The 24,476-nt window shown below is 33.6% G+C and overlaps 1 protein-coding gene and 2 non-coding genes across 4 annotated transcripts in view; all 3 read left to right on the forward strand.

Annotated features, from left to right (window-relative positions):
- The first annotated feature begins 567 nt into the window (after positions 1–567).
- On the forward strand, positions 568–639 carry TRNAD-GUC (transfer RNA aspartic acid (anticodon GUC)). Its single transcript has one exon. It is a non-coding gene; the product is annotated as a tRNA-Asp (tRNA).
- Positions 640–11,496: 10,857 nt separating this feature from the next.
- On the forward strand, positions 11,497–11,568 carry TRNAD-GUC (transfer RNA aspartic acid (anticodon GUC)). Its single transcript has one exon. It is a non-coding gene; the product is annotated as a tRNA-Asp (tRNA).
- A 7,244-nt stretch (positions 11,569–18,812) lies between these two features.
- The window catches only part of Sox102F (transcription factor Sox102F), a 141,001-nt gene continuing 135,337 nt past the window's right edge, over positions 18,813–24,476 (forward strand). For both annotated transcript variants that reach the window (XM_068766981.1, XM_068766983.1), the window contains exon 1: positions 18,813–18,918. The gene's annotated coding sequence lies outside the window, so the exon portion shown is untranslated. The remainder of the gene's footprint in view (positions 18,919–24,476) is intronic.

A 24,476-nucleotide genomic window follows, 5' to 3' on the forward strand; every position in this document is an offset into this window, starting at 1 on the left:
TCCACCCACAAGGTGGACGGGCTATCTTATTAGGGTCGTTTGAATACTGATTCAGGTCACTTCCAATTGGACCTATACGAAACTTATGAGTAGGCTTATGTCCAGCATTGGACATCCTACGAATGAAACAATGATGCTAAAAGAAATAACTACACGTCCATTTACGGCACACTAATAAAGTGAATATAAATACGGAAACTAGAGTATTTGTATCATATAATGAGAAATAATCAACATCACATAAATAAATATCAAGAGCACTAATTCAATATGCAAAGAAAGAAGACCGTAAATCGTAGTCCAATAAGAATACTAGATCGCTATTTCGGGTAACTGTTCCGAAAGTTCAAAAGAGCTCGGAAAATCTGGAGAAGCTTATAGTTGTCGGCAATGTACAACAAATATACATATATAAATATATATATACCCGGAATCACTTATGATAGTTTTAGCAGAGGTTTAGATATACTCGATTTCAAACAATTAAAAAATGAAAACATAATTCTGTATTGTACTTTATCACAGACTTGCGATAATTGAATATTATTTTGGTCTCTTGGCACGCAGTCCTCGGTAGTATAGTGGTAAGTATCCCCGCCTGTCACGCGGGAGACCGGGGTTCGATTCCCCGCCGGGGAGGGATCACTTTTAGGTAATATTTTAAAAGTATCGTATTTTAATTTTTTATGATTTAATTATTCCCTTACATAAGGATAAAAGTATTATTTTGATAAATAAATTTAGTTCTATCTGTTACTTATAAATGAATTGAAATTTATTAAGTCATAAAATAATTACGACTAAAAATAAAATACCATTAAGCCCGGAAATAGTAGCTATGAAATACTTATTCACGTCTTAATTAACAATCGCAACGTGGCGACCGACATTATGCCATTATTATGTCAAACAGCAAGCGGTACCATCGAAAATAACATAATAAATAATAATTCTGCTAATAAATAAACCGCAGCCAGCATACATAGGCCATTAGGGCGGCTTAGTGCCCTAACTCCGATGCTAATTGGTCGTAAATTACTATAATTTGCGTTTCTGCCCACCCCGTACCGCTTTAGTCTATCATGCACGTAGTTATCGAGGTTACGTAAAAATGCAGTGGTTATGATTTACGATGTTCGGCTCGTTTGCGCGAGTCTAAATAAAAATTGTTTCATTTTTCTTATAACATTTCTACGTACAATATTATTTTTTTTCTCAAAAAAAAACCCGATTTATGATACGTATATGATATCACTTGTAAATAAATATATGAGATTTTAGATTAAAGATTATTCTTACTTGTTTTAAACGTGTACTCCTAAATCTTTTTATGATACCAAACTGTAGTACACAATACACATTTATTAATTCATTTGTTCATTTATATCTTTGGTCTACTTAAGATCAGCGCTAAGATATTTTATAATCATAGTTTTATTTTTTTAACTAAAAAGATATCCAATATTTTTCATGATAAAATATATATCTCATTATTGATTTATTAGAAGGACATGTGAAAATAGTCTCTGAGTGCAAATGTTTAATAAAAAGTGTAAAGGGTTTCAGTGCTGCTTGTGCTTTAAGCTACGTGCTCATATAAGATATTTCATTTTACATCAACTTAATGTTACTTACGACTATATTCTCCCGTTGTTCTCCACGATGACCAAATAAGATCTACTTGGCTAGACTGACTCACATCGAGACAGCTGGACCCCAAAAAGTGACTGTCTTTTGAGGGGACTAACATAAGACCGAAGTCTAATCCAGAATAAACTTGACGGGCTGTTTTTAAATGAAGATAATGTATTAAATAGGAACATATCTTAATTAGCTGATTTTAACATTCACGACATTCTTATCAATTGTGAATAAGTTGCGAGCTTAATACGAGCAAGGCGTGTGTCAAATACGGCGTTAGTACTGATTTCTTTGACGCTCCCCGCAGTGTAATTTCACATTTATGATACCATAAAGAAAATAAAACATGTCCAGGATTAGACCTCTATCGTTTAGCGACCTCTAGACTACTTTGTGCAAAACATTTTATAAATGAAATAAAATTGAAAAAGTCATCTTTCTTAATTAAAAAGCGAACCCTCGTAATGTCTAATCTAAAGTAAAATATCGCTATAATTAACTGCCATAAAACGATCTTACCATTAGCTTTCTTTCCCTTTGAATTAATACAGATTAAACTTAAAAAAACGCCAAAAAGATTCGTCAATGTATATCCACATATCCCTACATTCTTTTATGAATCGACACAAAGTGTCTCTTAATTTCACCTCCCCACCGACAAGCTTTACAAAGTTGTATCTGTAAAGTACAGACAGGAAAAAAACACATTTAATTTCCTTTTATTTTTAATCATAAAGTAAAGTAAAACACCTGGCTGCAGATCTGTAAAACCAAATTTTTTATGGGCTAATGTTATCTTCTGGAATGCTTTACATGTGATATTTCGTTCACACGAGTTTTTTTTTTGGTTAAATTTTTACCACATGCATGGAAACTTAATATTTTTTCATTTCTTTCTTTCTCAATTATCGATTTTGGAAATAATTTTTCCTCTCTCCGTAACTTCCTTACTCATATTTTTTAATCTAATATTTAGTCCTATTGTCTTTAATTTCAAGTGTTATATTTACAACTGTTAAATATTTATTTTTTATATAGTCATTTTACATAACCAACTACAAGAAAGTTTCCGGTTTTTGTATCTTTCTTTATACATTTGTATGCAAAGACATTTCTATACACTTCTAACTGTAGTGCATTGAAAAAGGTTACTGATATAACCCAACGAATCGGTAATTTGTAGAAATAATGCGTGGGCTACATAGCACAAAAGATGCCCGCTAGAACTTTTGGATTTTGTTTAAGTTCTGAAAAGAAGACCACGGACTGGCGAACGCAACTTATAGGTAAACATCTTGCGCTTACGATTGATACTGGCCACTTCCAACCTATTCTATTAGAAGTCTCTGGGGGAAATTAAACCTAATGTCTTAATGACGTTTAACAGCTAAAATAATTATGATGATGATGCATAGAAGTACATTAAAAATCTATTTACGCCTTGAGTGATGAAATAACTTAAGGCACTTATATGACTCCTACGACTATAGTCTGTTCGCTTATGAAAATAAGAAACGCGTGTTCATAATACCAACTGGCAGTAAGCATTTCGAACGAATGTCTGAAATACGGAAGGTCACAACTTCCTATTTATTGAGAATTTTTTAAGTGTCATAAGCTAAGTGAACATTAGTCTTTATTTTTTAAAACATATAGACATAGAGATCATAAATTAAAAATTATGTTACTAAATAAATAGAAACTTGAGTAAATGCTGCTATTATAGATTTTTAATATAAAATAATAAAAATTTTATGAGGTATTAAATGTATCTTATTTGTGGACGGTACTTTAGGAGGGTGTCACACAAAGACCCGACTGCTCTCTTCCTCCGAGCTCTTTCCTTCCACTTTTTACTTTTTGGCCCTCTTGTCTCCCCCTGTGTGCCTGTCCTCTTTGCTATGTCCTATGTGAGGGTATTTTGGTCTTTTTACTTTTTCGACACACAAACGTCTTTTGTTAAATACAGCGCTTTATTTATATTTGCTAATACATTCATCAGTATGCTCGTTGAGTTAATTAATTTGTTTTTTTGTTTCATTTTCATTTACATGTAGATATCCTGCCATTTCGAGCATTGGTAGTATGTTGTTAAAGGTTCGCACATTTTGTGAGTTGTACAGGATGATTAGTTATGTATAAAAGCCTCCAAGGGGTGAATGTATGGTACAACCCATCCAAAAATTAAATATTTCAAAAATAATAAATAAAGTAATGAAAATAAGTGTTTTCAAAATTCTGATTATTACAATTAATTATGGTATACTATCTATTTCTTCAGACTATACTGCCAGGAGTTATTGATCTGCCGTATTCCAATTGAAAAAATAAATGAAAAAAAATATTTTACATATTAGAGTATGTACTTCATGGATTGGAAAAGGTCATTAGATATTGGTTAAAAAGCTTTTTAAATAAATATTTAAAAAAACAGCCTTTAAAAGCTATACATTCAGCTCATTAAAGCTAATACACATATAACCAATCATCTTGTACATGAAATTGCCTCAAAAATCTAGTACTAACTCTGCGTAACGGCTCGAGCCGAGCCTCCCATAGGAAATTTGAGCTTACTTACTTAAAATTAGGTTTACCCCAAACACGAACAACGGTAAAGAAATCAAGAAATACCTTTACTACGCAACTAACAATATACGTACACATTTTTATAAGTGTGTGGATTATAAAGAAAAATTTATTATTTTATCATTCTAAAAGTATATACATGTTTTCTGATGGACTTGCACGCCTTCCCAAGAAGCGCACTTGGTCACTAATTAAACAGAAAATAATACAAAAACACGCTAAATTATACGTTAAGTATTAATTTCCACTTTTCGAAAATAAAAACAAGAACAAGAAAACGTGTTCACACCTTCAAACGATTGATGTAGAGAAATTTTTCTCACATGTCTACAAATCCTTACTTCGTTATTGTTGATCAAATTTATATGTATATATTAACTCTGTGAGGTGAATAGAATATAGGTACAATTAATTAATCATGTTTGCGTGACACAGTACAAGAACTTCACGATAAGACGTGTCGGTTGCAATGTCGGAAGCGAAAAACTTCTCACGCAATCGAACCTCACAATCGATACATCTTTGATTCTTCCCAGAATTTTAAACCTTGTTACTAAGAACACATTAACCAGAAACATTCTTCTTATTTCGGCCTCAGATTAAAAAAAATAACATCGATGTATATGTTGCCTTTCGAATATGATTTGTACTGAATACTTAATGCTTATTAAGATTCTTTAGTAACTTATTTGAATTAAACAAACTTTATAATTGCTTTTGGCTTTAAACACATTGTTCCTTTCACTGATCAAGATGGAACGATCGACATGGTCATAATTAAAAATGTCCGCTTGGTGATTATGTTCACTTAATCATTTCAAACTACTGCGACATACATCAATAACTTCAGATACATTTTAACTAATTAATAGTTTTTCTCATGTTCTTTTTGAGTGTAGTGTTTTGTCTTCATTTTAATTTTTTTTTGGGTTATTGTTTTGCATGCGCGTTATTGTGGTATATAAATTTTTATATATCCCTATCTATATATTTACTCTCTTGATACATCTTCATTTGTGCAGTAAGTCATACTTATGTACAGCTTTTGACCAGTAATGTAATGAAAATAAAGTAAAATAAAAAATCTTTTTTATTTCGTATCCTTATATTTTAACTAACATTACACTACATTCAACCAACAATACTAAACAAGTAACAGCAGACTCGTGTTTTTATTACTTTTATAAAAATTATTGCTTAGTATACATAATACTTAAGCGTTTATTTTGTATATGGGCCCTTCTTACATTGACGGCCTCCTTCGTCTTCTTCTATGTCTCTCTACCATTGCCTTTTTTTTCTATTTATTAGGTCTTCCCCCTATTCTTTACATTTTGTTGTTCCTACGATCTACCGTTTGTCTTAATATGATGTATGTCATAAGTGTATGAGGCCTTTTTTTTAGTTCGCTTTTAAGCAATAGAACGAGACGTAGGACTTGTCCTCGCGGGTATCTTTATATCGGAAGGCTAAGTATTTCTAGTAAGGCCGAAGGTGAAGTCTTCTTATGTCCTTGCGCACAGTTACTCCAACGTCGTCGTCGTTATAAATTCGTGCGTCGAAAAAGGGAGGGGCCTCCCCCCTCCCTGGAGTACCAACGACCGCGGCGTCTGCGGATTCTAGTCGTTGTTATCTTTTCAAAATGAACCTATGAATAAAACCTATACGCTTCACAGATGACAGCACATTATACATCACAGATATTATAGTTCAAAATACTTTATAGAAACATGTGTGTCTTCAAAATACCGCACCCACGACTGTAGTACAGGCGTCTAGGCGCTTTCGGTGTTTTGTGAACTCGAACCTATTCCTTGACTTACAAAAAGATCTTGAAAAAAGTAGAAATCTACTTCTTAGAAATGAATGTGGCGTTAATTTAATTTAATGCTCTTTATTGTACTTGTAACCGAAAGATATAAACGGAGTTACACTCAAGACAATTTCTTTCATTATAATATGGAAATAAAAATAGGCTAATTAAAGCAGATTATTAATTTAAAACAATTATGAAAATTACATCGAAACACAATATATATATATATATATATATATATATATATATATAAATATATATATATACATATATATATATATATATATAAATATAAATATATATATATATACACGAATCTGAACGTATTAAATAAAAAGAGAACAGTTTAATTCTGTCGCGAGTTAAATAGATCTTTCTAGTCTATTCGTAAATACCTTTTGAACGATATCCTTTGTTGCCTTTATGTATTGAACGTAAATACAAAGTCCTTGACTCAAAGCAATGTTTACATTCATTCAAATACAATGAAAAGAAAGCCAACCACATTTTCATACAAAAACGGTACCTATCTATTTCGCTTGAAAGCACCGAAGCAAGAATAAGGGACAAACAAAATGTCTATAGAGGCGAGACTAAACATTTCCAAGACGATGCTCTGGGGGCGTCAGGAGAGGGTGGTATGGGGTGGGTGGCACCACACATATCTACACCGCAAATTTTCGTACAACCTCACACATAGATCTTGCCAGACGAAATTTAACTTTATGTTTCTTAAAATAAGGTTGACACAATGTGAATAATATATATTTATGTTTCCTTAAAACAGTTACATATTGTCCATCCAAGAAAGGTCTCTGATAGTGCATTAAACAACCCTTCGTTGTACTGTGCCGGCGCTGATGGAAGAGACGAAGTGGTTCATGTAAGAATGGTTGAGGTTGGTTTACAAATTGTTCACGTGTGCGAAGTACAAGTTTATTTGAAACGAAACAAATCTAAAGCAACATAATACGTATGTAGATTCGCAAGTAATGTTTGTATAGCGCTGAAGACAATTTTACAAGATTGTTTACTTTGCGCTTTCCTGATTGAAACTAGCAAAGTGCAGCCTGCACTTTCCTAAACTACATTTCTGGTTATTATGTTTTTCATAGAAAGAAATAACTACACGAAAAATATTTACTAATAATTTTGATGAATTATTGCTTTACTGCCAGTCCATCACATCACCAGTTCACTATTATTTATACCTTTCTAAGGCACATATGATAAAAGTACATGCTAATTAGTTATAAGTGTAAAAGGTTTAACAGGAATGTATACTACATTTGCTTTCAATTAGTTTATGGTACATACATTTCAAAAAACAATGGACTTAGAAATAATACATAACACAAGGAACGATTAATACATACATATATAGAAAAAGCGTTTTTGAAATTCCGAAATTCCGAGTAATCCGTTACTGCATATTAAAATTAATTATTGTTAAATTTCTATCCCTGCTGTACTGCCAGAAGCAACTGGCCTATCGCATTGCAATAGAAAAAGTTTATCAATGTTACATATATTAAAGTAATCATTTTATAAATGTTGATTGGAAATAGGTGTAAAGCATTAAAGTTTTTTGCTAAAAATAAAGCTACACATTCACGTTTTTAGTTTCAAAGCTTTTTCATCTATTTCCCATCATCCTGTATTACGGGGATTGATAGTATTAATTTAAGCTTTGATTGCCGCTAAAAATATAACAGAAAAGAATCTCACAGACAATCAAATGATGGTGAAACTTAAAAAAGCATTGAGAAATCTGTTTTTTAATGTAATCAATAGAATAACAGCCTTTTCTATAAAAGCTTTCAATTTCAAATGAGTCGTTCTAAAATACAACTCATACGTTTTGGTATTAATATGTTATTTACAATTTTGTTATCTTTGCCGGTAGATGTCGTTATTTATTTGCTTGAGATAAATCGTGTATTCTGTTAGTATAACATAAAACACAAAAGAAATTATAAAATAAATATAGAAAGTAACAGGGGGAATTGTGTATAAGTATTTTTTTATTCAACAATAGAGAGACAAATAAAACCGAATTCAAGTTCGTGAGAAAGTCCATCCCCATTGAACAGCGTAATATTTTTACAATACATTTATTATATAATAACATTTCCTTGTATTATACTAAGCAAGGGGCTTAGCGAATACATAAGTACAGTCGTGTTGCAAAATCATTGTTGGTACATTCGCGCACGACGGCCTATTGCGCGGTTATTTGTCGCCGTCGGACAGGCAGCGACACCTGTCGCCGGCATCCGGTCCTCCGCTTAATGAGCGAACGCTTTTAGTGTATTCGACACGACATTATCTTAAAGCGGGTATTCAATACATTTCGTTTCTGATTCTCATGATATTTACATATCTTGTATACAAACGTATGCAAATATTAAGAGTAATAATTAAAAATACTAAAGAATTCATACGCAGAGAGGATTTAAGAATGTGTCTGAATTAATTTTACTTTTTCCGAGGTTGATTTTCGTTCAATATACTATGTTAAATTTAATGTAAGGTTTTGTTCATTTTGTCGGGTTGCTCTAATATTCTTTACTACTACTATATTTAAACTAATAGATCTAGATAGATAGTAGATTTAGATAAGGTACCAATAGATCTAGACTACAATTTATGAATAAGAAAATATTATTAGATTCGTATAATGCACATATTTAGAACGTAAAAAATATTTATACATGTTTATCAATATTTCAGCCGAAAGAAGTCTATTGCTAGACATGTACACTTCGAATAAGACCGTTTAGAAACGGCCTTTATCTAGTAATTTCCGACGGCCTTATCATTGACAATTTCGTTCACAATGTTAATTACATCGTATTTTTATTATACATCGACGAAACGAAAATCATCATCGTTAAGAGACGTTCGCTACTGGACATAAGCTTTTCTCAGAGACTTCTAATACAATTGAGAATAAGACAATCATAATGGAACAAAAAATATGAATTTTCTATTATTTTCTAGCGATTGACCAACGCCTGATTTTGGTATCTTATTAAGTTTTCTACCTATTATTATACATAAATTTAAATATCTATGGTAATGTATACAAACAGATACAGTCATTGAACCGTCGCTATTAAGATTCTTACCTGCACGCATAACTATAGTTGAATACTGTTAGAGCAGGCGCTAAGAGCACTATACCTCGTTCGCGTTAAGAATGTAGTGAAAAACTGTAGTTGTCCGTTGACCTAAGCGTATCCAGTAACTAATTTATTCGTTACAAATTATAAACAATGACGAAACATCTATTCGAATGTAACGATTGTGTCCAACTATAAGTTTGATCGGACGAACAATGATGTTTCACTGAATTCTTAACGCGAAAGAACTATGTACGCTCTCGTGACGTCACAAGTGCAGTCACACACGCGATGCGTTTCACGTCGCTAATTGTGCCGACGGTCAGTCAGCCACACCTGTCCACAGCATCCGGCCAACGTGCGGCTCTTAATGACCGACCGCTTTTAGTATCCCAGTTGAATCGCTTATGTAATTATAAACCGTGTAATATATCAAGTTCGGTAATCTCGCGGACTTGGGCATTGAGTGTATAATGCCGCGATAAAAACAACGTGAACACGCAGTTAAATGCTTCGTGAATATTAAAATAGTTGATAATCGAAGGCTTTAAATTAAAGTGTACATGATTTCACGTGATAAATAAAATCGTCACGGACTGCTTAATTTGGGAAAGATTTTCATTTTTAATTTTACCATCTAATGAGTGTAAGGCCAAGCCGAGGCGATAAAAGAGCTCGATGGCCTGCCAATAAATGTATGTAAATTTCGAATTAAGGCTGTAAAATGAATCCACGGGCTTAGTTACAGAATAAACGACCTGCTGACTGTTTCAACGTCCTACCCTCTCAAATTCACGAAATCTGTAAAAATACTAGCGTTAGTTCTTACCGTACACTGACTTTCTGTTACAAAATATGATTTCAACAGTTTGCATCTACCAAAAATTTTATTCTACATATATCAACACATGCTATAGAAGTCTATCGTGTGGTAGCATTATAATAATATTAAGAATCGTCAAATTTTTGATTCGATCCTGCTACTTTAATTCTTCAGAACTTGCTAATAAACTTATTAGGTTAAGGTGATGAGGTTATAGCTGTTAGTTGTCTTCGCTAACTCAATGATATATTCATGGAATGTTGTATTTCTATCCCTGTTTAAAAAAAATTGATTTTACTTCCCTAAAATAATTATTTATCTAATTATAGGGTATTGGTTTAAGATGTGGAAGGTTTAAAAAGTCTATCTAGTCTAAGGTTTAAAGAATCTATAACTCATTCGTCAGCAAAAACCTTTAAAGCTTTCACACATATTTCCAATCAACCTATATATAGTGATCATTCTGAAACACTACTAAAATGCGACAAGCCAATAACTTCCGGCAGCAAAGTCTGAAAGGTCTGAAGAGTGAAGAGATAGTAAAAAATAATTAATTTTAATATGTGATGCTTCGAATTTCTAAAAAGCTTATTCTTATTATAAAATCATTAGGGTTTTTTTCTGAAGCAACCAGCAGCAAGTACTTGCTGTACTGCAGCAAAAAAGCTATTTCAAATTTTTTCACGTATGATCATCCTGTATATTTTAAGCAACGAGAAACGGGCGGCGGACAGCTTCTATATAACTAAATAAACAGTTTATGCAATATATGTGCAAAAATAGTATTCTGATTTCTAGATGTCAACTAAGAAAATAAATTATCACTAATCAATGTCTCCTAGAATTATAAATATATTTACATCCCACATTCATTTACATTCTTTCACACTTGAAAAAAATTCCATTTACGTATTATTTAATATCCTATGTATATTCCTCTCTAACTACTGTTGCTTATTGTATCATGTTTTTTTTATACATAGCATTGTTTGATGTACCTCTATTGTCCAGAAAACAAGTAAATTTTTACCATCAACATTACTAATTACTTTATCTATTCACTATTTTGTTAATGAGGTCTGTATATTCCATAAATTTATTAGAAAAACACTTACATGGATTTAAATTTTATTGTTATTAATATTAGAGTTTTATCTAATGAAATTTTTTCATTCATTTATTTCAACTGATAAATGCCTACTGGAAGACAGGCCACCTCCAAAGAACGCCACAATATCTGGTCATGCGTTGCATACATCCAGAGAATTCCCGCGATTTTGATTATGTCGTCAATTCAACTAATACCACGTCTATGGATTCCTCGAGAACCTTTCGGGACTTATGGCCATCAGCGATCCGTTAATCTTCTCATTTCTAATTCAGATTCGCAGCGAAATTCCGAGCATAGCCGTCTCATTAACTCTTATTTGACTTATAATTACATGAGTGTAATATAAAATTTAAGATTAGAAATATATTATATTCTTTCACCAAAGTATACATAATCCTCGGTAGTATAGTGGTAAGTATCCCCGCCTGTCACGCGGAAGACCGGGGTTCGATTCCCCGCCGGGGAGAATTTTTTAGTTTCTTTTTTAGGCACTACATAGAAGACCTATGGCCTATGACCCAGAACTATACTATCAGTAGAGATGATGTAAACAATACATCATAAGATCATATTTTTAAATAACTCTTTTTTTAATCATTTGTACTATGAAATATTGTTAGTACAAAACATTTAAATGTCGATCATTAATTACCAAACGCACTTTGAATCTTAAAACCAATAGAGAGTATATTTTTTGAAAAATTAAAAATTACCTTTATATTAATAATTAAATATAAGATGATGTTTTATGCGTCTAATTTAGATAGAAAATATTATTTTGCTCTCTATTCGAATTTTGAACTAATATTTTACAAGGATACAGATACAAAATTATTATAAAATTTCTGGAGGTAGACAAAGGAATATGATTATCTATGACATAAGCGCCAAATGCGCATTCCCGTTCTAAATTTGAAGCGGAAAAGTGAACAACGCCAATCCGACAATAGAGCGGAGACGGCATTCCAATTCGGTGCGCTATTGTTGAGCATGGCGCCGCTATTGGCCGGGCCTCACAATGGGCCACGCCCGCCGCACAATGCCCTATTGTCGTGGCTACCTGACGTGGCAGTGTGACGCCCATGGGAAAACCGACGAAAACAATCTGCGTTCGGTAGCATAGTAACCTGTATATATATAGTTATATTACTTCACGGGCGTAGACGTTACTAAAAAAAACAACTTTCACGTTCAATTTACAAACGAATAATATTTTTTATTTAGGATTAATCTGTTTTTAATCATCGATTAAAATGATTTGCTTTCGCCTGAAAACCGTGTTAGTTTTAAATAAAAATTGATCAACGATCAACGGAAGATGAAAGGTTTTTCTTAAATCAACTTATCTGTAAATTTTATAAAGTAATGCAATATTCTTTAAAAGATAATATAAGTTTTAATCAGTTTTAATTTGTATGATTTGTAGAAGGTCATTAGTTAATCAATTGCTATTTCAACATATGAAATTTAAAAGTAATAGTGATAGTTTATATTGTTTATGAAAAACATTCATATAAATAAACTAAGACAATAATCCTTTATGTTTATGTGTAAAATGAGACAAAAATATATAATTATTTGTTAAACTGTGATTACCGTATTGTTTTTAATGAGAATTTTCTGAAGTCAAAGGCAGATTAAGAGGAGCTTAACAGTTGATTATTTTAAATATAATACAACGTGACTAGTTCTGGAATAGAGACCATGGATCGGCAATCGCAAGGTAGGACATCTACCCTCAAAACCTTTTTAAGATCGTTGGAAGACAGGATGCGTAAATCTATGAGAGAGGCCTTTGTGTAGCAGTGTACATCCCACAGCTGAAATGATAATAATAAATGTGACTATTTTGATAAAGCTTTTAAAAATTTACGTCTAGTATGTTACCGTTGCACGTTAAATTAATAGCCTGAAAACGTATCCGGTTTATCTATTTAAAATACAATAACTTATAACTCATGTTAGTTGTAAAACAGTTTCCTTAGTATAAATATATATAATAAATATAACGTCATTAAAGTGACGCCATACAAGCATCGTTCATAATATTTAAGCTGACCAAATAATTTGTTTATTTTAATTGAAACTATAAAAAATTCAGGCGAAATAGTTTATTAAACACTCCAAGCAAAACATCGTTTTAAACGTTTCCTCTAACCGCGTTATAGCAGAGAGCAAAACCGTAAATATAAAATCTTTCGGTAATAAAAAAAGCGAAACGTAAATCGGTTCCGCTCTTAAGTGCTCCAAATGGGACGCGACATCTACTCATTTTTCCTGTAAAAGCATCGGTTTTTTTTTATAAAAAAAAAACTAAGTGAATCGGACATCATCTGTGTTAAATACCATTACGTGGCCGACAAAATATCAAGAGATCTCCGGAATCTCTACAAATGAAGATTAGTCTGACTAATGTATCCATTTGCGTAAGTTAGTGAGGATATTTTTACGTGAAGTAGCGTAAAAATGTCTCCCCTCATAGGGTGGCGGACGCGATTGACTTTTGGACGGCGCGGGAAAAACCGACACTGACAGTTCAACTTGTTAACAGAATGTTGTCGCATTTTTAAAAATAACCATCTAAAAAAATTTACGCTCTTTTCCATTTATCTTTATACGTATTAAATTGAGTTTAATTGTTTTTAGAAAAATTCTATCACAGCAAATTCGTTATATTTTAGATTGACCCGTAGAGAACGCCTAAATATATTAAATCCACCATTACACGCTGTAAAAAAAGTAAATAAATAAATGGTGTCATCGTTCACGTTCTATTCATTATCACCATAATCAATGCGGCTACATATCGTTCTCTGCTATGCTTACAAAATATAAAGTGCAATGTGCATCCTAATATAGTAAATGAATATCTGCTGTTTGTACTAATAATAACAAATATTTTAAAGGATGTAGCATATTATTAGCGACCATTATTTGTCATATAATATTCGTAAACACATAGAACCAACACTGAAATTTGTAGTTAATTAACTTAACTGGTAGTGGCATTAGACAGGATACACAGCGCGCAGAAAGGATGACCGCTGGAGCCATAACTTTATGAAAGTAGATCCCGTACGAACCGACAAGTACAGTGTAAGACTTACACCAACAACTTTGTTGAGGTCATCGGAAGACACTTAATGCAGGTTGCAAACAACTAATCTTATTGGAATATACTTAACGATCGATTCAAAAGATAACATTCTTTAATTATTACAATTAAAATCAAGCATATAATGACGCTTATGAAGTAGGTAAGGAACTCCTTGAAACACATTAAGCAAACATTCATTAGACGCTTTCAAAGAAAACGCCTCATCAACTCCCCACAAATACACGTCATACGGCGTCTGTATTCGAACCGATATAATCCGCATTCCTTCAGACAACATCAAAATGAACTTAGTTTGCGCGTTTGATATGGGAAAGTACATGCAGCGGAGGGAAGGGTGAAATGAACCAGTTATGTTGAAAATGAGGGGGAGCTTTAAAGAGTCGAGCGTGGGGACCATCTTGAACTTTGCCGACTTAATTATGATGAGACGAATACCTACGCAAGTGTTAAGATTGAGATACACGCCGGGTAAGGTATATCACTTATCTCATTTATAACTACATTATGAAAATAGATTTGACAAACATTTAAATAGACTTGTTCTGCCGTTTTATTTCATCCTTGTGAGCCTTCCAAATGTAATTTTTTGGGTAATACTTTAATACTAAAGTAATTACCTTTTATTATTTTTTATGTACTGTTAAAAACTTTAACGTTTTAAAAATAGTTTGAGATTATTAATAAAGTATTTATAAAGTTGATGTAGCAAATAAAGTTAATAATGCATAACAAACAAACCGGATCACAAAGACAAAACTGCCAGGCACTCGTTAAACAGTGAAGCTAATGGTGGTAAAAAAAAGTTGTCAAAAATGTCAATTTTATGTAAAAAAAATAAATGTTACAGACGAAAACATTATACATGTTAAAATAGATACAGAAATCCGTTTAAATTAATTTTATTTATAATCTCAGAACTTTATCTTTTTATCAAACTGTTAGAAATGGCGAACACAATCGCTAGTAACTATTACTAACACGTCTAGAGAAGAAATGTATTTGCAACGTTTTATTACTAAAAAAAATATGTAATAAATTTATACATAGTAATTATAATTTTAAATATGTTATATTATGTAGATTATATAAATAACATGTATTAATGTACAATTAGATTTTGATGCAAAAAAAAAGTTTCGCTATTCTTTCAATATTATGCTTACTTGTTATATAGCAGCAAATTAGCTAAATTTAGCAGCTGAAGTGTGTTAAAAATCGCATGTCAACAGATAAAATGCGGAGAATTAACTAAAGGGATTCGGTGGGATTTTTCGAATGAAGGCAATTCCGGATTTGACAAAGAGCCGGCTGGTTCACCTTAGCCGGTGTCGGCTGAGGGCGCGGCGGGCTAATTGGCGTCACTTAGCGCGTCCGCGCTATCTATTTAAAGATCTCCGAACGCCCGCTTTGAATCTAATCCGCGAGAGTTCACGTCGCATTGTGGCATTTCCGTCTCCACTCTGCGACTTAAACCTTTTCTTTTTTTTTATTACACAAACAATGGCATTCGATTTGCAAATGCATTTTATTTTTAACCGCGTTCAAAAATATTTAGATTAGATAAACTTTTCTTTAAATATGTATTACATTTAAATCGTTGAGCAGTTGGTGTCGAAAGGTTCTTGGGTGGCCATTATACGTTACGCTTCTTAGTCAACGGCATACACTTCAGAACTTTAAGGCCCATGCGGTCATCTGTGGCATATCTTAATATAAATGACCTCATAATTAATGACAAAAATATTGACCACTTAATTTTGTACTAATTTGAAACATGAAGAATATATTTCAATTAATTCATTCATTTCGATCGTTAATATTTATTTTAATAGATAATATAACGTATCGTAATAGTCAGCAGAATTTACAGCATGTAAAGACTTCACTTCGTTTGTAAAATAAAGCTATATTTTACAAGCACAATAAATCACTGTAAGTATTCATAGCTAAAATATTACTTTTGTAGAGGTTAAATCTCATAATCTCTGTAACCGAGAAACTTCTGAAGTAACCTCATTCCACAAAGTCCCTTATTCCTTTATTCAAACAAAACACCAAAAACCAATCAAGTAATTGCTCGAGCCCCGGCATCGCTAGCGCCGCATCCTCCGTCGATAATCTTCATTACTGAGGACAAAGAGGGTACGACAGAGTCCGCCCGCCACCCTCCGCCTCACGGAGGACGTATTTTTGGCCCCATCGCACATTATTATCACAAAATTATTTTCCGAGAATTCCGCTCTCGAAAGCTCAAGCGCTATCAACAAACAAATATCATAATTTCAACTAACAATTATTGTATTTCAATATCGTAAAACATAAGACAAATTTTGATCACTTTTTATGTATATTTTACTGGCCAATTTACAATATACTTATCTCGCTAAATGATTAGATTTCATAAGAAAAAAGGGTTATTCCTAAAATAATGAACACAACTTGCATTATTATATTAGAGTTAATTTGAGAGAAATATTCAAGATAAATGTATAATCTATCAAATTTAGATCTTACCTTGTTACTGCATGAACAAAATCTATAAAGAGGTGAATGCTGGCCCATATTATTTCACACAGGCTTCATCGATATACCTGATGCCGTTAATAAAAACAACTTTTCGTTTAAATCAAGTTCTAGCGTGAACTGTGAACAACTAAAGTTGTTGCACACAAAAGACTAAGCTTCGACTGCATCCGCTTGCATGTATAGAAGCAACGTTTCGAATAAAAACCCGCTACCCAACCCATCCGACGTTTTAAACGTCAAACAAAAAGCAATTTTCGCTGAAACCAGTATAATAAAGATAGGAGGGGTCACCTCATCCCACGGCGTAGATAATACCCCGTGTGCGAGGGGTAGGGGCGTGTGGATACCCCGAGACACACATTCCTCCACGCCTGCGCTGCGACGCTATGTGGGTCATATTGTCCTTCGTTTACAAGGAAGCTCTGTCTGAAAGGAAACTGTATTGAATGCCCGCAACGAACCGCCGCTGCCGAAAGTTACTCCAATTTTAACAAATCTCTTCTCTTTTTATAAATAATTAAATGATACAGTATGTTATTTTTGTGAATCTGTTGTGTTGACAATTTTAATTTTGTAAACGTATTTGCAAATTAAAATTAATTTTACGCGTTACATTTTCTCGAATTAAAGATGATGAATATGTTATAAAAACACAATTTGTCAGGAGATGATCAGAAAGGAATTCTACATAAATATAAATTGTCATAAACGTATGGGTAACATCCGTTCTAAATTTTATGATTCGCCTATTTTTAGCGTCGCGAAGCTTTACACCAGGCGCCTTTTTTTTTTCTTTTAAGAGTTATAATGGTGTCGTAAAATTTACAATTACACGACACTTAAATCGCAGTGTACGCGATTAAAAAGTTAACAGTCGTGTTCAAGTGACGAGCTCTGAATTTTGCGTGATTTTTTTTAATATTTTTTGTGTTGAGGAGTATTATCTTAGTATTGCAAAAGTATCAACAAAATACAACCGTCTAATTTTGTTGTGGGCTCTTCTCCAGGGCACGTTTGAAAACCTCGTAGCTGAAGGATGCTTTATAGTGGAGTACAGTCTGTTCTAGTTTATATCAATTTGGACTTTACCATCATTTTTCTAATGACGTACGTTAGTTATGACTGGATGTGTTCTATGAGAATAATAACATCAATAAATAAATAAAGGAAAATTTTGTTCATGGAGGATACCGGTGGCGATCCGAGCCGCGGGCACAACAATAGACCGCGCCAATCGCACAATCCGACCGTATCGCACAATAGAAACGCTTTCCTCTGGCCACGCCTTGCCGACACAATGCCAACACGCCCAGCCGCCGAATAAAGAAAATTTTCTTCACAAATACAAATGTAAGCGATTGTATCGACTTTTTAAACGCCCTCAGACTAGATCGCACTCCCACCTGTGCCTCATTGTGGTGTGCGAAGCGTTTTCACAATGCTCGCCGCGCGGGGCCACGCACACTGCATCGTGATGCCTGGGCGGGGCGTAGAGAGGGACGGGCGTTGTCTATCGGCCCGGGCACGACAGAGAGGAGGCACCGACGCACACAATGTTGCGCGCTGGAAGAGGACGGCTTCGAGCTCTTTGTATAGATTCCTCGCTGTTATTGCTCGCAGACAATTGATTGTGAGCGTATTTCTGATGAGCGGTGATGAAAAGGTCTCTCCGTTCCAGCGGTCGAGGCGAGGACCTTCACAGCGGGACCTGGCGGGCCGCGTTCGGTTCGGCCGACGGGTGTTGAGGTGTCGGAAGGACAGCATTGTTTTCAGGGCAGTGACATTAGGTCGGTGCGTCCCTGTCGCTCGCGGCGCGGGGCGGCGTATTGTACGGCGTATTGTGGGCTCGCTTCGATCTGCCAGCATTGTGTATCAGCCGCGCGCGTTGTACGGACGTGCGCTCCGTTGCCTCGCACTACACATCGTCGCTCTCGAACTGTTCCATCGCTGATTTTGTGTTCGAAACTGTTGTGTTTTGTTTTCATTTATTTTGTTCTGTGTAAGTGACTGAGACTGTGTAATTATGCCAAAGAATCGTTGTGATAGGACGACTTTGGTGTGTCAATTTTAAGTTTTTTTCATTTCTGTTTCTAATTATTTTTTTGTTCATTTCAATCTGCATTTTCACTGATGTTCCAAAAGGCGAGAGGAACAATGGTAACACAATTAAAGGTATTTATTATTTTTATAATAATTAAATAGCGTTGTCCATTTATTTTATTAACAGTTTTAAAAGTTTTATGTCTTATAACAATCCGGTTAAAATTATGATTCGCGTTGAACGTCGAGCGAAATATTTTACAAGGAGTGAATACAAAAACTGACATTTTTTCCTAAGATATCAATGTATTAAAATCGAATGCTCGTAAGATATCTATTCGTTTAGTCTCTGACAAAAATATTTTCAGAAACGTTTTAATTAAATTTAATAGATCGATATAAAAAGGATCGTACGATTAAATAGCAAGAATAATATTCAATTTATTAGTTAAGCACGTGTTTAATTTTTTTTTTTTTTCGTTTCGGGCAAATCTCTCTATACCATATGATATACTTTCCCCGATGTTACATAAAAAGAGAAACGATTGAAATAGTTATCGCCTAATCATCTCTAATTGCAGACATGAATATGACACCCGAATTTAATAAAAATATATAATGCGAAGAAATGAAAAAGGTTATTAAATATCAAGACGTATGCTTATATGTAAATACCTACCGGTTTTTGCAACGTCAGCGGACAGTCACATGTTCGCTAGTCGTTTTTAATCACGACTTAAGACACTGTTGTATTAGAAGATTGTAAATATGTCTTAAAATATTTCTATTCTCAAGGTATTAAATACGAGACGAAGTATTCCAGTTCGATCTCCTCCGCGATGGAGATAATTGGAAAACGACAGTATGAATATAATGACACTTTTGATTATCTAATATATATAAAAATTAAATACACGATATTTAAATCCACATCCAAATAAAAACATAAAAGTAATTGACAAATTAGGATAAAAATATTTTCATAAATTAGCGAAATGATTTTTTATAATTTTATTATGAAACCATCATAAAAATATTAATGACTTTTTTTAAGTATTTAGGATACCCTTTAAAACTAATATAATCAATATTTCTTGCTAAGTTTAAAGTCACTCAAGGAGTCATGGTGAGGACTATGTTCAGGATTTCTCTAGTTCTTCGAATCAGGGATGATGAGATAAATAGACGAACGAAAGGAACCGATGTTGCTTCACGTATTAGCATGCTAAAGTTATAATAAGCAGACCACATAGCGAACAGCTTATAGATCTGGAGCGGCTACCACCGACCGGCTAAAGTCTCGTATCGTACTTGCTTCGGCAATACATATACTAACGTCGCATATCATCAAACATGTCCTATTGGAAATTTATTTAGGAGGTAGATCTCTAACAGATGTCATCCTACCGCTGTTACGAAAATGATGATGAAATTACATTTATTTATATACTGTATGTATATATGTATATACTGTTAGAAGTATCTTCTTTAGACGAATGATGGTGTATGTATTATGCTAGCTTGATAATTAAAGAAAGTGGATAAGTAAATGGTAGACTTTTTTACTCCGTGCTTATCTGCAATCCATCCCGGACTATAAACAGTCTTTTATCACCTCAGCAGGAGTTATCTCATCCTTCACCATCTATCACCAAGTTTATAGACATAATCGCGCTTCAGTAGTTTTCTGTAGTTAAATGAAGGAAAAAAGTTAAATTCTAAATGTGCATGATTTATTATTTATTTATACGCACAAAAAACAAAACATAGTATAATTTTCAATTGGTTTCATTTAACAAAATACAAACCTAAATTTGTTTGCCTACCGTATACTTCTAAATATTACCCGTAGTTTAAAATTGATTAAATTTTTAAGATTTTTCTATACGATCCGTAAATTTACATATACATCTTATTTTTATGCTACGACATGTTAATGAAATAAAATATTATTACGATGCAAATTACATTTGTGCACCAAAATTCTGGGCAATGGGTTGTCGTCATTACATTTACCTATTTTATTTATTTATTTATTTACTCTTTATGCACACAAAAAATGTACTATGGCGGACTTAACACCACATGCGTTCTCTACCAGTCTGGTTTAGGGCAGAGGGTAAATAATCGAGACAGGTGCTTAAACTATAATAAAATAGAACATACCTACTAATGATATAATAACAAGTTCTTACATATATACATTTTTTATTTTGTTTTACAAAATAATTCTTAGAAACACTGCTGAGTTTTAAAAAGGAAACTCTAGCGTAAGCTGCCGCTTATTTTCTAGCATTTAAAACCGTGTAAGCATTACAAGACTACTTAGAAATTTTAGAAATTCAGCCGAGTTCCATTCATACTGTGGCTACGGACCTAAATGGATTATTTCCCATTGAGCTCAACCAGAACTAAAACAGCGGGTTGTTTATATGTGTGCGTATATCGTACGCATTTAACCTGGCTATGTAAAACTAACCATATTCTTTATCATCGTCCTAGGTTTTTTTTACTTACGCACATAATCCTCCATTAGTATATTTATTATTAATATAAATGTGCATTTATTATATTAAAATTGGGAAGGTTTTGTGTAAATATCATGATATTTATATAATTCTATTACGTGATTGTCATGGTTTGTCTTATTGACGTTTATAGATTTCGCAGGTTTGAGGAGAAAGAGCGCAGAAGGCGCTTGGGCTCACCCTCGTTGACGTAACTTAGCTCGAGGGCTCCCGCAGGATCTTCAGTTCAGACCGTTATATCACATACATTATTACCGGATTGGGAGCTCTTATTTAGGTTATTATGTTAAATTAGGTAGGTCCTTCATTCAATGACTTGGTGGGAGGCTTTTATAAATCTGTCTTATCGACATTTATAAGGTGGCGGTATCTACAATTACGGAATTTAGTTCAGTATTGAGGTACTCCGAATTTCTCCAAGATGAAATTCCGCTGACTCTAAATACACGTTTAGTATTCATATTAGAGGGTCAAGAGAGGTCCAAAGATCGTTTCATCAACATCATCATTTTAGCTGTAGGATGTCCACGGTTGGAAAAAGTCTTCCGGCTTTGATTTCCAAAAAGACCAGATCTAACAAGTTCTAACGACTTTAAGGATAGATGATCTAAGCTTAAACTCTGTGGTCTCCTCTCACAACCCTTAAAGACCTCGTGGCCATATGTTCGGCGCTCACTAAACCAATCACTGAACTTATGCATCGCAGGGTTTTGTTCTGTTTTAACTCCATCGTGTTACTATAACTTTTCCACTTACTTTCTAGAGAAAACAGGATGATTAGTTATAAGTGTAAAACTATCCAACCACCTTGTATGAAGCGATGACTCTGAATTAACACATAATATTTTTTTTCTACAGAAATGTTACGGGTCAATAATTTCTGGCAATACAAAATTTTAATTAAATATTAATCCATGTTTTGTAAACGTATTATCATTAATTTATTTGCCATTACTGAAAATCATAATTTTTGTGTAAGGCGTATCATATAATTGGCACGTAATGAACTATGTATAAACCTCTTTAAACTTTTATACCTGTAACCAATCACTATGTACATAACGATATATGAACTAGGGCAGTGATAAAATGATATTTTAATGCACAATAAATATAATGCGTGCGAAATGCGATTTGAAAATAATTTTATAACATTACGGTAGCCAATAAAATAAGATATAGCATGGAAGTCCATTATAAACATTGCAGTAGCAGTTTTTATTGTTTCGTATAAACTAGTCGTATGTATGATTTCTTTATAGATTTTCTACGCCGTCATACTTTATTAAGTTTATATATGGGAACGTCATAAGCAAAGATTATATATTTGGATAGATATAAAAGCAGGCGTATGGCGTATTAAGGAATGCTTATGTATCAGATAAATCGGGGGAGGCTAGGAATCCGCTAATATATTTTTTTTATTTTATTTATTAGTATTTTAATAAAGCCGTCTCCATAATTTCTATTAAAAATCGCAGACAGTTATCCGTCCCATTATCCGGTTATTTTGTTATTCAAAATATAAAAACACCAAGTATTCTTCCAGAAAAGAAAGCTTTGTCCACCACGTGGCACCATCTATTTAATATATTTGCGTTAAAAAAATAATGACTTGCCGTTGTATCCTAGATTGTGCTAAATCATGAAAACGAGTTTCTAATTTCTGACATGCTTCAATTGGCGAATGTGAACACGGTTTTATATTTTAAAAAGTAAGAAAAGTCTTTATAATAATGACGCATGTGGATTATGAAATTGCTATCGTCGTTAATTTACTTCGTAGGTTTTAAATGACGATTTGTGTACAAGTTTTGACATGATATTTTCAATAGGTAACCGAGTTAACGGGGAGATGCTCGAATGTCCATCAGGTGCTGGTAGACGTGGGCCTTTTGTTACGCTAGGTAGGTCGACAAAAAACTCTATGTCGCTAGATGTCCCCGGGTGCGGGCGGCGCAAGGCTGGTGATTGTTGCGATCACTTGAGGAGACGTTTAACTTGGAACGGGCGTCTATTACCTACTACGATGATGATGAACCATATAATATTAATTCAATAAAAATTTTCTTTAGATACAAATCTCGCTGAAATATATTTGAAAATATATGATCGCCTCATTGATCCATATATCTCATTAGCTCAGGAAAAACATTAACTGCGGCGCCATCTAACCGGAAAATAGCAATATACGCTATTTTTTGGCACCAGACATAAGTGCCGTGGTACTTCCTGTTTGTTTATGAATGTATATATGAAAATAAGATTAATAATCTGCGATGTATATATTTATGAAAATATTAAAATTATATTTGGAAAGCTCGCAGTCGTTCAACGAGCAATGGAGAGGGCTATACCCGAGGTTTCTCTATGAGATCGTATCTGGAATAAGGAGATTCGTAAACTAAAGACAGTTATCAAAAGAGTCCAGTCGAATTGCCAAGTAAAAGTAGCAATGGACAGTCCACATAGCGCGCTGACCACATAGCCGTAAGTACCATCGGCACGTCTCCCTTCCACCGAGAAATTAAACGTGTAATCTTATATAACTCTACAAATTTTAACTATTCATACACGCCTACATATTTCGCCGATAAATTTTCAAAAAGACTGATTAAAAACGACCAGCTTTAAGCATCTTCCAACTAACTTAACAAGATTGTCTATCTAACTTGCGGGTGGAGTCGTCAGCTGCTCTTGCAGATCCGTGGTCTACACTTCAGATCCTCAAGCCATCCGTTCTATACGCTATGTGGACTACCACTTAAAATTGCAAATTTACTGGGCTATGCTTACTTTCATCCTTCTATTCAATATTTACCATAATACTCTCCATGGTTTGTTGAGCGGCCCGAAGTGAGATTCGTGTCCACAGTTAGTTATAAATGGCAACACATTGGTTGTAGGTTTAGTTTCGAGTACACAAGAATAAATAACAAATCTAAATAAAATAAATACTCACTGAATAATGTCTTATGAGTATTTTGAATAGAAAAGTTGCATTAAGATCCGATATAGATTTACCATAGTATAGTTTGTACGCACGTCTTAATTAAAACAGAATATCTGTTGTAGCCGTGAAGGGTATTTGCATACCGAATTTTTTATCGTTTAGGAGTATGCCATCGGTTGATATATATAATGAGGCACAAAGGGGCGCAA

This window comes from Battus philenor, unplaced genomic scaffold (genome assembly GCF_028537555.1).
Source record: "Battus philenor isolate CCGP_79_NKW_IND1 unplaced genomic scaffold, ilBatPhil1.0.hap1 SCAF_22, whole genome shotgun sequence".
In the NCBI taxonomy this organism is placed as follows: Eukaryota; Metazoa; Arthropoda; class Insecta; order Lepidoptera; family Papilionidae; genus Battus; species Battus philenor.